General features: G+C 43.1%; 1 long non-coding RNA gene across 1 annotated transcript in view; it reads left to right on the forward strand.

The window, feature by feature from the left end:
- Positions 1 to 113: 113 nt before the first annotated feature.
- LOC122431077 overlaps positions 114 to 14,455 on the forward strand; it is a 32,274-nt gene continuing 17,932 nt past the window's right edge. Inside the window, exons 1-2 of the long non-coding RNA XR_006266432.1 lie at positions 114 to 251; positions 7,888 to 8,029. This is a non-coding gene — a long non-coding RNA (uncharacterized LOC122431077). The remainder of the gene's footprint in view (positions 252 to 7,887; positions 8,030 to 14,455) is intronic.

Below are 14,455 nucleotides of genomic sequence, written 5' to 3' on the forward strand. Positions count from 1 at the left end.
GCGGGTCCTGGGACAGGCTTCAAATTCTATTGAACAGAGGCCGTCCTTGCCCCCCGCGCCCGCCCCATCCCGTTGTCAATCACACCATCTCTTAGGTAACCCACGGGACCATTGGTCAGTCCCGCCGGAGGGCTGGTCGTTGGACGGAAGAGAACTGCTTTTAATGCCTTCCGCGCTGTTACCATGGAGACAGCACAGCCGGTGTGAGGCCCAGAGTCCAGGCAACCCCTTAGCGCCTGTTTCGGAGTCTGGTGGGTATCACAGTTCAAGTCCTACTGGCTGCGTGGACCAAAGGACTTGGGATCAAGTCAAATTAGGCCTCAGGGAGTGGGTCAGACCCAGTCATTAAGGGATCCCTGAGAACCATCTTGGAGAAAACCAAGTCCCTAAAGCACTGATTCTGTAATAATGTCACGTTTTCATTTGTCCTCACCTCGCTTTATTGTATTTGGCATTATTCTAATGTTAGCCTTAGGACTTACAAGGATCATCCTACTACTCGTGGGGCAGACTGGGAAAGAGGAGTCAGGGTCAAATCAAATCTTCTGTAGCTACACCTCCGGGCATTTGGGAATGGAGATGGTGGTCCATGCTTTTAGCAAACTGCTCTTGCCTAACTGCAAACTAAAACTTTTCATGATTTTATCCTGAGGTTATAGTCTGTAGACTAAAAGATCCATAAATCAGGCCAACCAAAGGAAATAAGACAAAGAATGCATGTTACACTGCTGAATCAGGAAGGGTGGACAGACAAAAAAACATACCAAGGGGACTTCCCTGGTGGTCCAGTGGCTAAGGCTCCATGCTCCCAATGCAGGGGGCCCAGGGTTTGATTCCTGGTCAGGGAAGTAGATCCCACATGCTGCAACTAAGACCCAACACAGTCAAAGAAATACATAAAAACATACCAAATAGGACAGCTGCACTATTCGAACCTTTGACCTTACACAAAACTCTGAAGCATCTCGAAGCAAACTATTCAGTCCTGGAACACTCAGTCTCTGATTTAGGGGGTTCAGCTTCCCAACCACAACTTTATGAGTGAAATGGAAGAAGATAGTTGAATTCCATTGAAAGTACATCTCACATTTATTCTGCTCTCAAGGTTTCATTTGCAGTCATGTGTACTGATTGATGATTTCTTTTGTGTTTAACAACTTATGTTTACTTGGCCCAATGAGGAGTTCTGTGGTTAAGAAAGCCATTATTTTGATAATTCATTTCCTTGGAATTGTTTGTTAACTGTAGCTAAGCACTAGAGACTTTGAGGATACAAAAGAAATACGATGTGTGACTCCTGCCTTAATAGCTTGTGGTTTGTTAATGTCAACTGTATATGAAACAATTAGGAAACACTCTAAAGCAAGATATAAGAAATGCCAAACTTTATTTATAGTTAATTTCTCCAAAAGGTAGCAATACTACTATACTGATATTAATAGTAATATTACATATCTACAGGAGCTTTGCAGCTTTTAGAGCACTCCTTCGGTTGTTTCAGCAATCCTCAACTTTGTGGTACCAGGGACTGGAAGACAATATTTCCATGGACTGGGTAGGGCAGTGGCTGGGGATGGTTTCGAGATGATTCAAGCACATTACATTTATTGTGTGCATTATTTCTATTAGTATTGCATCAGCTCAACCTCCAATCATCAGCCATTAAATCCTGGAGGCTGTGGACTCCTGACTTGTATTATTTGGGGAAAATATTGCTTTGGCTGGAGTTCTTGTGGGTCTTCACAGTACAGCTAGAACTAATGCTGGGCCCTGGTATATAGGTAGGAATGGGAAACATGGAACAAAGATGGAAGGGGATCCAAGAAGAGAAAATAGTTTCAACAAAGAGGCCAAGACAAGATTGAGCGCAGAGTATGTGGGAAATAAGGTGGAGACAGGCCTCAGCCAGAGTGGAGACAAATAATGGACAATAACATTGTGAAGACCAGCTGTTGAGGACAGGTCTGGGCTTTTAATATTTTGGAGGAAAGTGTTCAGAAGCTTGAGACTGGGAGCGTTAACCTCTTTACACTTCTAGTGACCAACTGACTTTAGTTAAATTGTAAGTTAAGAATAGGGCATGACTGATGAGGCACTCCCAACTTCTTACATTTTCCTGGATGGAAATAACCTTTTAGGTTTTCTCTCTCATAAGAAGGGGCGCTCCCCCCAAACCCTTCTCTATCTCCCTTCTTCACTGGGAGCACGTAGTAGTTGTTTTATTAAATGTTCATATCCTACCCTCTCATTGAAATTGAGAGAGGTGCTATCACTGTACTATTCCATCTTTTGCCATCTCTTAATTGAAGTTCACTCTAAAGAAGAGTGATTACTTGACCATCCAATCTTTCTCTTTTTAAAAATCGTCTTCTGTATATCAGGTGTCCTATAGTACTCCACAGCTCTGCTGTATATCTGTCACTTACCTTGTACTTGTAGAGTATACATAGATGCCACATGTGTATGCATATGATTTGTGTAATTACCAAGTCCAAGCAAGAACAATAACCAGTGTCTAATTTCCTCTCTCTCAAATGTGTAAAATCACTCACTATGCTACCTGATAGAGAAATAGGGTAGCAAAAAGGGTTCTTTAGGGTTACTGAGTATAAGGAATGATTTCAAGAGAAGACATACATTTTTCTTATTCATATTATGGTTATCAAAACTTTTCCTGCCAGACGGCCTTAAATTTCTTGTATGTATATTCTCATGTGTTGTGATAATTTTAGCATTTCCATAGGTCTGAAAATGTACTCAAACCTTCAATAATTGTTGATTATTCGCTGAGATTCAAAAGTTACCATTATCCTATTCTGCTGGTTGGGACACTGGGTTAGGGAAAAAAAAAACCTTTCCAGTACTACTGTCAGTAGTTGAACCTGAGTTACTGGCCTTCCAATGTCACCCTGAATCACCAGTGTGATTTTTCAGATCATAATATTTACCTATTGCCATAGATCAGGAGTCAGCAAACTATGTCCTGTAGGTCTAAACTTTCCTGCCATCTATTTTTTGTATGACCTGCAAGCTAAGAATGATTTTTACATTTTTAAATGTTTGGGAAAAAAATCAAAAGAACAAAAATATGAAAATTTTGAAATTCAAATCTCAGTGTCCATTGGTAAAGTATTACTGGAGCACAGACACGCTCTTACATTTAGTTGTTGTCCATAGCTGTTTTCATTTACAACAACGGAGTTGAGTAGTTAATGCAGAGGCTGTTAAGCCCACAAGACTGAAATATTTACTGTTGGGCCCTTAGGAAAAGTTTTGATTCTTACTATCTTAAAGATCTCTAATGAATCCCTTTCCATGGAATGTTGGAACTGAAACAGACTTTGAAAGTCTTACATTGATAAAAATAAGTTGCTTCTTCCTAAAAACACACAGTCAGTGGACAGAACCAGTATTATTAATATAACTGTGGTTTCGTTGGTCTAAGTTTTTTTTGTTTTATTTCATTTGTGTTGTGTCTTTTCTCATATGATGCTTATCTTAGGATGGGAGTGATGTTCTATAGTCTGGAGACAAGAAGCGTTCAAAAACTTTCCTAATTTTGTTCTCTTGTCTCATCAAAGAAATATAGTGCACTACAATCAATTTATGGATAACTGGACTTTCACTATTTCAGCTGATATGAGCTGTCTTCTGTCTTCCATGTTTCTCATTTCTCAAAAAGTATATGCTGCTGCTACTGCTAAGTCACTTCAGTCGTGTCCGACTCTGTGCAACCCCATAGACGGCAGCCCACCAGGCTCCTCCATCCCTGGGATTCTCCAGGCAAGAACACTGAAGTGGGTTTCCATTTCCTTCTCCAATGCATGAAAGTGAAAAGTGAAAGTAAAATCACTCAGTCGTGTCCAACTCTTTGTGACCCCATGAACTGCAGCCCACCAGGCCCCTCCGTCCATGGGATTTTCCAGGCAAGAGTACTGGAGTGGGTTGCCTTTGTCTTCTCTGCAAAAAGTGTATGGCCATCATGAAAAACTTTCTCACTTTTATATTTAAAAAGAAAAAAAAAAAAACTTTCTCTTTCACAAAGGAATTCAGAGATGGCTGACTTTCTATTCCAGTCTAAGTTCTTAAGGGAGATGAAGACAGCTAGAAAGGCATAGGACACAGTTTTTGCCCTGGAGTCCATGGATGGACCGTATGTGTGGAGAGGGGCAGTAGGTGTCCACAAACCCATCAAAGGGTGAGGTTTAGTGTATATGTGCATATGTGGGCTTTTCTAGGGAGTACTATCCTTAGCTTTCATAAGATGTTAAGAGTTCATAACCCCAAGAAGATTTGGAATTTTAGATATATATAAGGGGATGTGTTCTGGGGAGAAAGCTACTCAGATGCGTGGTTGGGGAGACTTGCTCTAGGTTCTCAGGTCTGTAAGACCTTAGATGGTAGGAGGGAAGAGGTGTTTGCTCACTAACATTAGCTCACCCAAGTTTTGTGTGTGTGTGCCCGTGTGTTTTACCTCTTCTGTCACTTATAAAGGTGATAAAAATTCATCAGATTCACATAACGGCTGAACTCAGAGGGTGATGAAATCCCAGTATAATTCTCTCCAAAGAGCGTTCTGATTAATAGAAACTGCAGAGGAACTAATTTTATGAAAATAGCAAACGGGATTTTTTCGGCTGAAGCAAACCGGGAGAGCGGGTGCTGATGCCGAGCGGAAGATGCAAACAGCCCCATTGTGGAGCTGACAGCTCCAATCTGGCCGTTTATTTATTAAATGTCTTTCCGCTGTAAATTATTAAGCCTGGATTCTGGGAGATGAGGGAGCTGACAGGATAAGACAATAGAACGGAAAGCAAACCTGGCCGGCTTGCTTCAGAATTATTGCAGCATTGTGTCTTGTAAAAGCCCCTGTCTTCCTGGGTTTGGAGAAAGGGGAAGAACTCCTCTTTGATGGGACTCAGACGTGGATGAGACATGCAACATGCTGTTGATTTCTGATTTTTGTTTGCCAGTTCTTACAAGCCAGAATGTTTTTCAGAGATTTCAACCTGTTGGCTCAACAGCTGGGAGTCAGGCATTTTGTCTATTCTCTGCAAGAAGCTGTTTCGCCCAAATTAGGAAGAACTTGGTCAGCTTTACCATTAAGTATCAAATGAAATGTTTTAGGGTCCTCAACCATGAGAAGACTGGATTCACTTGGCTTATTTGATAGTTGGAAAGATTTCTCATGCTGGGAAGATGTTCTAGGGTCTAACTCTGAAATAGAGGAAAAGGCTGGTGACAGAGAGGGAATTGAACGTTGATTATGCTCATCATTGCTTGAAAAACTAGAGTTCTGGTCAATGGGGACTGGCTGGTTTATGTGACCTTGGGCTTTATTTTTACACCTCTATTTTCTGAATAGTGTAACAGAGGGTGTGTGTGCGTGCCTGCTAAGTCTCTTCAATTGTGTCTGACTCTTTGTGACCCCACAGCTCCTCTTTGTGACTCACCAGGCTCCTCTGTCCATGGGAGTCTCTAGGCAAGAATATTAGAATGAATTGCCGTGCCCTCCTCCAGGGAATCTGCCCAACCCAGGGATCAAACTTGCATCTCCTCATGACAGGTGGATTCTTTACCACTGAGCCACCTGGGAAGCCTGTGTATATGTGTGTGTGTGTGTGTAAATATATATATATATATATACTCTTTCATAAATCTCTTATAGATATTTATCTGGTTCTCTGGTCTCTGCTTGAATATATTCAGGATTAAGGAGCTCTCAACCTCCCAAAGCTGCCCACTTCATTGTTGGATGGCTATAAACCTGAGAAAGTTCTTAAATTGGGTCAAACTGCATCCTCATATTTCCTACTCATTCTGTTTAAGCTTTGCCATTTGTAGCAACACATAAAAGTCCACTTGAAAAATATTTGAAGATACAATGAAACCTTCCTTCCCTTTTCAGTTTTCCAAGTTAAGTACACACAAAGCTCCCTCATTCTTTGTTTATTTCATCGATTCTGGACTCCCGGTCACACCTATTTGGATGAACTGTGGTTTATTAAAGCACCTTTCAGAATCTGGCACTAGAATTGCTCATAATACTTCAAATAAACCCTAAAGGTGTGGAGTATAGCAATGAGATTGCTGCTTCTTTTGAGCTGGATGCACTGTGACCGTCAGGGACTCTCATGGCCTTAGTTTGCTCCTGGCCACGTCTCACTGTTTGCTTTTAAAGCTTTTGATTAACCAAAGCTTCTAACTCTTCTGCACCTTAATTACTGCCAAGTAAATTCTCCACTGTACTCAGTATGTGTGATTTATTTTTGAAATCTAAATATAGAACTTTACATTTATTTAAATGTTACTTTGTTAGTTTTCTAGACTACTAGATTCCAGCCTATTAGATTCATTTTTAAAATATTTTGTTTATTTATCACTGTGCACAGGCTTTCTCTAGTTGCAGTGAATGGGGACTACTCTCTAGTTGCTGTGTGCAGGCTTCTCATTGCAGAGACCTCTCTTGTAGCAGAGCATGGGCTTCAGCATGTTTGGGCTTCAGTAATTGTGGTACAGGGGCTTAGTTGCCCTGAGGCATGTGGGATCTTAGTTCCTAGACCAGGGATTGAACCCGTGCCCCCTGCATTGGCAGGCAGATTCTCGACCACTGGACCACCAGGGAAGTCCCTAGATTCATTTTTTAATCCTTCAATTTTCTTTTCCTATGATATTAGCTGGCCTCTCTGCACATTTGATAAACATTTGTTATGTGTTTTAATCCAGGTCACTAATAAAAATGCTGTTTAGGATAGAATTTAGTATCATTGGAGATCTCCTTCCAGTCTGGATCTGTGCTCAGACAGCTTCAGTTTTGCCAAGTGACCCATTTTACAACATTATTCATGTGATAATTTGATACACTGTATCTGGCATTTCCTTGCATTTAAATCAATAAATTTTTATTGTTGACCTCCTATCTACTAGGTTCTGTGGTAGGAACTGAGAACACAAAAATGATCATGACATCACTCTTGCCTTAAAAAGCTCATGGAGGTGATGTTCATCCAATCTGTGTATAATCAAATATTTGTTGTTTTTTAGTTGCTAAGTCGTGTCAGACTCTTTTGTGACCCCATGGGCTGTAGTCCACCAGGATCCTCTGTCCATGGGATTTCCCAGGCAAGAATACAGGAGTGGGTCACCATTTCCTTCTCCAGGGGATCTTCCTGACCTAGGGATTGAACCCCAAGTCTCTTACATCTCCTGCATTGGCAGGTGGGTTCTTTATCACTTGGTGCCACCTGGGAAGTCCCACGTACATCATATCATTTTCTATATTAGCAGGATAAAATATACAGAGAATCCAGAGAAAAAGTAGATTACCTCTTCATAGGGGGAAAAGGAAAAAGAAGGTCTTCACATGAGAAATGACATTTTAACATAGGTGGAGAATGAATATGGAAAGATATTCCAGACTGAAGAAACAGAATATGGAAGAATGAATGTCTTTGGTTCAGAAACAGCAGACCTTCTAATATAGGTGGAGTGCAGGCTCAGGGAAATGAGTGGCAGGAAATGAGACGGAGTAGCAAGGGTCTTAAACGCCAGATTAAGGAATTCAGGGTTTATCTTGTAGGTAAAGAGCTTTAGCTATATCAGAAGTCCCTGAGCAACATGATCTGGTGTATCAAGGTCATTAACTCTACTGTATAGGAAATGAGTTCAGTTTGGCCACACTTATTCTTAGTGAACTCATGTTGGCTCTGGTATTAACCAGTCATTAAGGATCTATTTAATGAGCATCTCAAACTGTGTGTGTGCGTGTTTAATTTTTTTATTGAGGTATAGTTGACTTACAATGTTATGCCGATCTCTGCAAAGTGACTCAGTTATATACACATGTACATTCTTTAAAAATTTTTTTTCCATTATGGTCCATCACAGGCTGTTGAGAATAGTTTCCTGCGGCTCAGCTGGTGAAGCATCTGCCTGCAATGAAGGAGACCCAGGTTCTATCTCTGGTTCGAGAAGATCCCCTGCAGAAGGGGGACTTTATTCAGAAAGCAGCTGACAGAGAAGATGGCAGGTTAGTGCCTCAAAATAACCACTTTATGGGGTCTGGATACCAGGTTCTTTTCTAGATCAGAGATGGTGGGAGGTGAGGAAGCAAAATAAAAAGGCCATTAATCTTGCAAAGGTCTCCTAGAATAGGAGGTAAGCCTTAGGCAGGGGATATGTTAATTTCTTCCTTCCTGCAGTCCTTGGCCGGGACAGTGTTCTGAACAAAGGCATTTTAGTTTAATAGTCAGGCAGAGGGGCAGGATTCTCTGAGATAAGCTATTAAGTATGATTATAATAACAAAAGCAATGGAAAGCAAGTCAAAGGAACAGTTCCAACATGGAGTCAAAATTGGCTTCCTCCCTGCAACACTTTCTAGGCAGCTTCCTTTTTAAAAGTTTTGGCTATTTGAGACAAACATTTCTTGGGAAGGAGACATGTAGGGTGGAACTTCCGGTGGACTCCCCTGTGATTGGCTCCAAAGCTGCCAGTCTTAGAGGAACGACCTGGTCTGTGCCACCTAGCGGTTGTTGCCACCAGAAGCCTTACCCGCCTCAAGGAGAGAGCAATTTAACGCCATTTCCAACTTAAGCACCATATCTACAGGGCGTGAAATTAGTTCCAGCAAGCAGCAAATTTGCTGCTAATAAAAATATTTAGCGATTCACTTGTCTTTAAATCAGCAGCAGAATATTCTTTTACTTGCATCAATGCTCGTTTCTCCCAATTCTAATATTTGATAATCAAGCTGGCGTTGTTTAGCTAAAGCTGTGAAACAGCACATTTTTCAGTTCTGCAAAAATTTGGGTTTCCAAATTTTTGGTCTCTTTCCTTTGGTCAAAAATAGGCCTAGATGTCTGGATCGTGGAGATGGAACACTTACGGTGGTTTGGGGGATCTTGAAATAAGTTTTCATTCTCTTCTGTCTGTCAATATTATCTCCCAAGTCGCTGCACGTGGAGAACCTGGGGCATTAAGAAAGGATGTGATTTCTATCTCATGTTTAGACACAGCTTTCCTCTGTCTCAGTGCCAAACTCTTTTTAATTTCTTTCCTCTTTTAACCTCTAGTCCAGTGTTTGTGTGTGTGCGCCGGTGCCCAGTCCTGTCTGACTCTTTGCAACGCTATGGATTGTAGTCCGCCAGGTTCCTCTCTGTTCATGGGATTTCCCAGGCAAGAATACTAGAGTGGGTTGCCATTTCCTCCTCCAGGGGATCTTCCTGACCCAGGGCTAGAACCCGTGTCTCTTGCTTCACCTGCATTGGCAGACAGATTCTTTACTACTAGGGCCACCTGGGCAGTCCAGAGTGAGGGTAATCTAAATACTGAAGAGACACTGTAGGACATTAAAAATTCTTTTTCATTCACTCAACAAATATTTATTGGCCACCTCCCATGTGCATTCTTAGTTCCAGGTCCTTTGGATCAGAGTGTTCTGAGAAGACTAGAGTGATAGTCGTCGGGTGAGTGACTCACCTTCTCCGGGTCATGGGAATAGTGGGTCACATAGACGCCTACTTCCTTTTCTTTTCCTTGTGGAGCACATCAAAGAAACAAAGAGCTGCAGATAGTCTTGCTCTCATCGCTTAATTGGTCCAAGGGTCTAAACAGATCACTCATTTCAAAGTCCATATAATTTAAAGAAGGAATGTAGAGGCACTTGGGAGACTCTGTCTTCTACCCCAGAGGAGCCCTGGCTGGATCATCTTTCTTCAGGTCCCAGTAGAAATCAGTTTTGATCATCCTGGCAGGAAGTCAAGATACAAGCTGCTTCTGACTTAGAAAATGAACTTATGGTTGTCGGGGTGGGGAAGGGATAGTCAGGGAGTTTGGGAAGGTCATGTACACACTGCTATTCTCAAAACGGATAACCAACAAGGACTTATGTAGAGCAGAGGGAACTCTGCTCAGAGTTATGTGGCAGCCTGGATGGGAGGGGAGTTTGGGGGAGAGTGGCTACATGTATACGTATGGCTGAGTCCCTTCTCTGTGCAGCTGAAACTATCACAACATTGTTCATCAGCTAAACCCCAACACAAGATAAAAAGTTGTAAGCTTGAAAAAGAAGATATAAGCTGCTAATGACACGTACAACTCTATCCTTCTCAGAAATCAGCCCATACGAGATGCTGAGGAAAGCGGGCCTCTTGGTTAAAAGAGAGCCCCTGGCAGGGCTGATGATTAGAATCGAAGACAAACGGAGCCACCTACCTAACACTAAACCTCACTGCCGGAGATCCCAGAGGGAGTAGATCAGAGACACGCCATCGAGAAGGACAGGGCCCAGGGGTCAGCGTGGAAGCTCAGGAAGGGGATGGAGAGCAGCAGGGTGGAGGCACAGAGGATTGGGGGTCAGGGTTCGAGGCTCTGTGCTGGGCCTTTCCCCTCAGGTACACAACTCTGACGAAGCGCCGTCTCCCCCTTGACGTCAGGGTCCTCATCCATCAGAACAGACGGATGCTCCCTCCCTCTCCCAGATCCTCCCCCTGCAGCTTGAGATGATCTGATGGTGGCTGTTTTGAAGGGCTTCGAGAGACTCCCCCGAGGGATAGGTGCTGTGATGAAATTCCTCATGGGATGGCAAGCACAGCAACATGATACATTTCAGTTAGATGAAGCAAGGCTGTTCTAATTGTAAGGGACATAGGGCTGGATTCAGTGGAACACCTGCCCTGAAGGAGATCCGGAACCCCCTCCCCCATGCTGTAATCTCCAAATCCCAAATATTTGTGGCTAGTGAGAGTCAACAGAAGTTCCTCATGTTTAAAACCTTAATTCTATCCTAGCTCTAGAATGATGGGAATCATCAGCTGTGAATTACTAGGGAGATATAAAAAGTGATTTGAAAAACGTGTGTGCATGCTTAGTCATGTCTGATTCTTTTCGATTCCATGGACTGCAACCCACCAGGCTCCTCTGTCCATGGGATTCTCCAGGCAAGAATACTGGAGTGGGTTGTCATGTCTTCCTCCAGGTGATCTTCCCAACCCAGGAATCGAACTCAGGTCTCCCGCACTGTGGGCAGATTCTTTACTGTCTGAACCACCAGGGAAGCCCAAGAATTCTGGAGTGGGTAACCTATTCCTTCTCCAGGGGATCTTCCCCACCCAGGAATTGAACTGGGGTCTCCTGCATTGCAGGCAGATTCTTTACCAGCTGAGCTATCAGGGAAGCCCCAATTTGAAGAACAAGCATTACCAATTAATACTTAAGCAAGAACCAGAATCAGGATCAAGAAAACAAAAGCGTAAATAATTTAGTAATTAAATAGAAATAAAGACATTTTCCAATCTTCCTGGAGACTGGAGTCTTTCTTCTATGTCAGTATGTGATCCAGACTTTCTGGCAACAAGTGTACAAGGAAAACGTGTGACTTGGAGGATGCAGACTGAGTGTTGTTGAGGGCAGCTGGGATAGAGCACAGCATAAGGCCACTGGGAGAGCGGGGGCCAGAAGGAGACAGAGAAAGGAACCAGGAGAGGAATTGGAAGAGCAGGGAGGGAGCTGGACCGTGTGAGCCCCTGGACCCTAGAGGCAGAGCTGGCAGAGGCCGGGAGAGGGATGATGGAGTTGGGGCAAGGATGCAGTTCTTCTCTGCCAGGTATCCTGGTCCCTCGGACCCTGCTAGCTGCTTCTCATCTCATTGTCCTCCAGGAAAGCTGTCTGCTTCTGTGTTTCCCACGGCGGCCGCCTTGCCTCTGTCAGCTCCCACCCAGGTGGGAGGGCGGGGGGTGTCTCACGCCTGTGGCCCTCTTGCAGTCAGGTGCCAGAGCTGGGTCAAAAGTTGAGGATGGGTTAATGATGCTTCAAAATGTCTAATCTCTTCAAATGCCCATCTGTTTCTTGGGCATTTCTCGTAACAGCATTCATCATAAGCCTGTCATTAGGTTTCCCTGAGTTCTCCTCTAGCTAATGCAAATGGAAGGTAGAAACTTAGATCTGCTTCCACAAAGCCCTCATAAACACAACCCTAGGAGGTTGATAATCCAAACCTAGGCTATACAGAGCTTGTAATCAAGGACCAACAGTCAAAAAGGGCTTTACAGATAGAAAGAATAATGCTCAGGGGTATTAAGTCTCTCTGTAGTCAGAGAAAGAGGAGCATGGCTAACACATTGGTTCATAAAACAGACTGGCCTTTCGCAGAATTTCTAACGGGTTAGGTGGCTGATCTCATTTAAAGTTGTTATTCTCAGAGGTCATATATAAAATACTTGATTTCTTTCTAAGGAAAACGTATCCACTTTCCTAGCCCTTAGCATCAAGGATTTGGATTGTTGAGATCAAGACTGCATCCTGTGTATTTAAGAAAGAAGACACGTTGGTGCAGAGCTGTCAAAAGAAATGCCTTGCTAGGACACCCATATTCCAGAATTGGGAGGTCATTTGAATAGAATGAGAAACGGAAACAATTAAAAAAATTTGGGGGGAAGTCCATGCTGCATGGCATATGGGATTTTAGTTCTCTGATCAGGGATCAAACCTGCATGCCCTGCCTTGGAAGTGCAGAGTCTTAACCTCCGAACTGGCAGGGAAGTCTCTTTACCGTCATTTTAGTTGGTTGTTTTTTTTTTGAGGGAGACTAGATAAACAAAGATGTCTAATTCACTGTGTTCAACCAGAGTCTTGACTGCTTTTGACTGAGCTGTTCCCTCAGCCTCATGCTCATGGTTTAAGGCTGTTTCTTCTTTGACCCAATCTGTAGGTTTCTGCCAGATGAGTCATGATTTAACCCCTCCCTTGAACAGCCTTAAAATGCCTCCCCATTCTACTATAGAAGCTTAACACTTTAACAGATGCCACAGTTTTTTCATACCTGCTGTCTGCTTGACGCTTGAGTCCTCTGCCCGCAGTGACTGGTCATGGGGCCTCTGCTGGAGTGAGCCCTCCGTGGGGAGGAACTTACTCCTCACTGGGCCATCCATTCCCTCCCTGCACAGGTCTGCTTGTTAGTAAGTCTTTTCCTACACAGAGCTGAAATCTTGCTCCTGGAACTGTAATTTGGGTCCAGTTTTTGACCCAAATTCTGACCTATGGATTCTCACATTAAAAGCCTTGTCTGTCTTCCACATGAAAGCACTTTATATAATTGAATTATTGCTGCTGCCATCAGCCTCCTAAGATCCTCTCTTCTAGTTAAAAATCCCTAATTCCTTTTTGCCATTTCTTATCTAACATTGCCTACTGAATAATGTCCAGAATTCCAAACAGGGGAAGCTCTGTGGCAAGGCTCCAACTCCTTTCATCCTGTCCTCTCTCATCTTCTTCTGCTTTTGCCAAGCACTCCAGGCACATGACTTGCCTTTTCTTTTACTCCCATTCTTTACCTGTGATACCCTTTTCCTACTCTTTCTGTGAAAATCTTTTCCACCCAAAGATGAGGGCTGATACACACCAAATTGTTAAAATAGTTAATCTGAGGGGATAGAATGGGGTGAATGAGAAGGGAATATTGATTTCTTACCCTCTATAATTCTTAAAAAAAACAAGTAGAATTGTTGTTGATCATCTTTTAAACAATGATATTCAAGGGACTTCCATGGTGATCCAGTGGCTAAGACTCCATGCTCCCAATGAAGGGGGCCCATGCTCCTTCCCTGGTTAGGGAACTAGATCCCACATGCTGCAGTTAAGGGTTTGCATGCTGCAACTCAGAGTATGTTACCTCAACTAAGAACCAGCAAAGTCAACCAGCACAACACAACCAAAAAATGCTACTCAATGTATTTTGCAAATGCATCCAAGTTAATCTGAAAATTATTTTAACAACAAATTCTCTCCACCAATTGCAATTCATCTCAAAAAGTTATATGGCTCAGGAAACCTTGGCTTCTTGTTTCTAATGTGAGGTTCCCCACTCTGAACACTTGGAGCATTTGGGGGTAACTTTCTCAGTAACCTTACCTTGTTGCACTTTACATCATAGATATTTGTGTGCAAGCCCTACCTTCTTATCATATTGTAAGCTCCAAGACACGAAGGATGGTATCTTACTCCAGGAAGCCCCTGCCTTCCAAACATACTTAGATGCTAAACATACTGCAGGAGTGCAATGCATTTTATTAAAAGGGGGAGTTGGCGAGTTCGTATTATAATTTACTCATACACCTTCTAACATGGTCTTCTGTTGTTGCTGTTGTTTTAATGAGCCACGAGAACTCAGCCTCTGGTCAGCCACTGGGTGGCTTAACTAAACATCACACTTTTCAAGGTGCGGACAGGTGTTCTGGCTTTTCTCTTAAAGAGTTTCCCTTGTTCCTCAGCCTCATCTGTTTCCATGTCTGAGTCCATGAAGTTAACCCAGAGACCCTGAAGAGGGCAAAAGACTCTGGAGATCTGGTCAGGGTCGGGCAGGTGGTGGGTGGAGAGGAGACTGGGTCAGAGCCCAAGAAGTGAACTCGTTCCTGTCACAGAAAAGCACCAAGCAGGAGAGTCAGAGGAGAAGAGAGGATA

Source organism: Cervus canadensis, chromosome 29 (genome assembly GCF_019320065.1).
Source record: "Cervus canadensis isolate Bull #8, Minnesota chromosome 29, ASM1932006v1, whole genome shotgun sequence".
Lineage (NCBI taxonomy): Eukaryota > Metazoa > Chordata > Mammalia > Artiodactyla > Cervidae > Cervus > Cervus canadensis.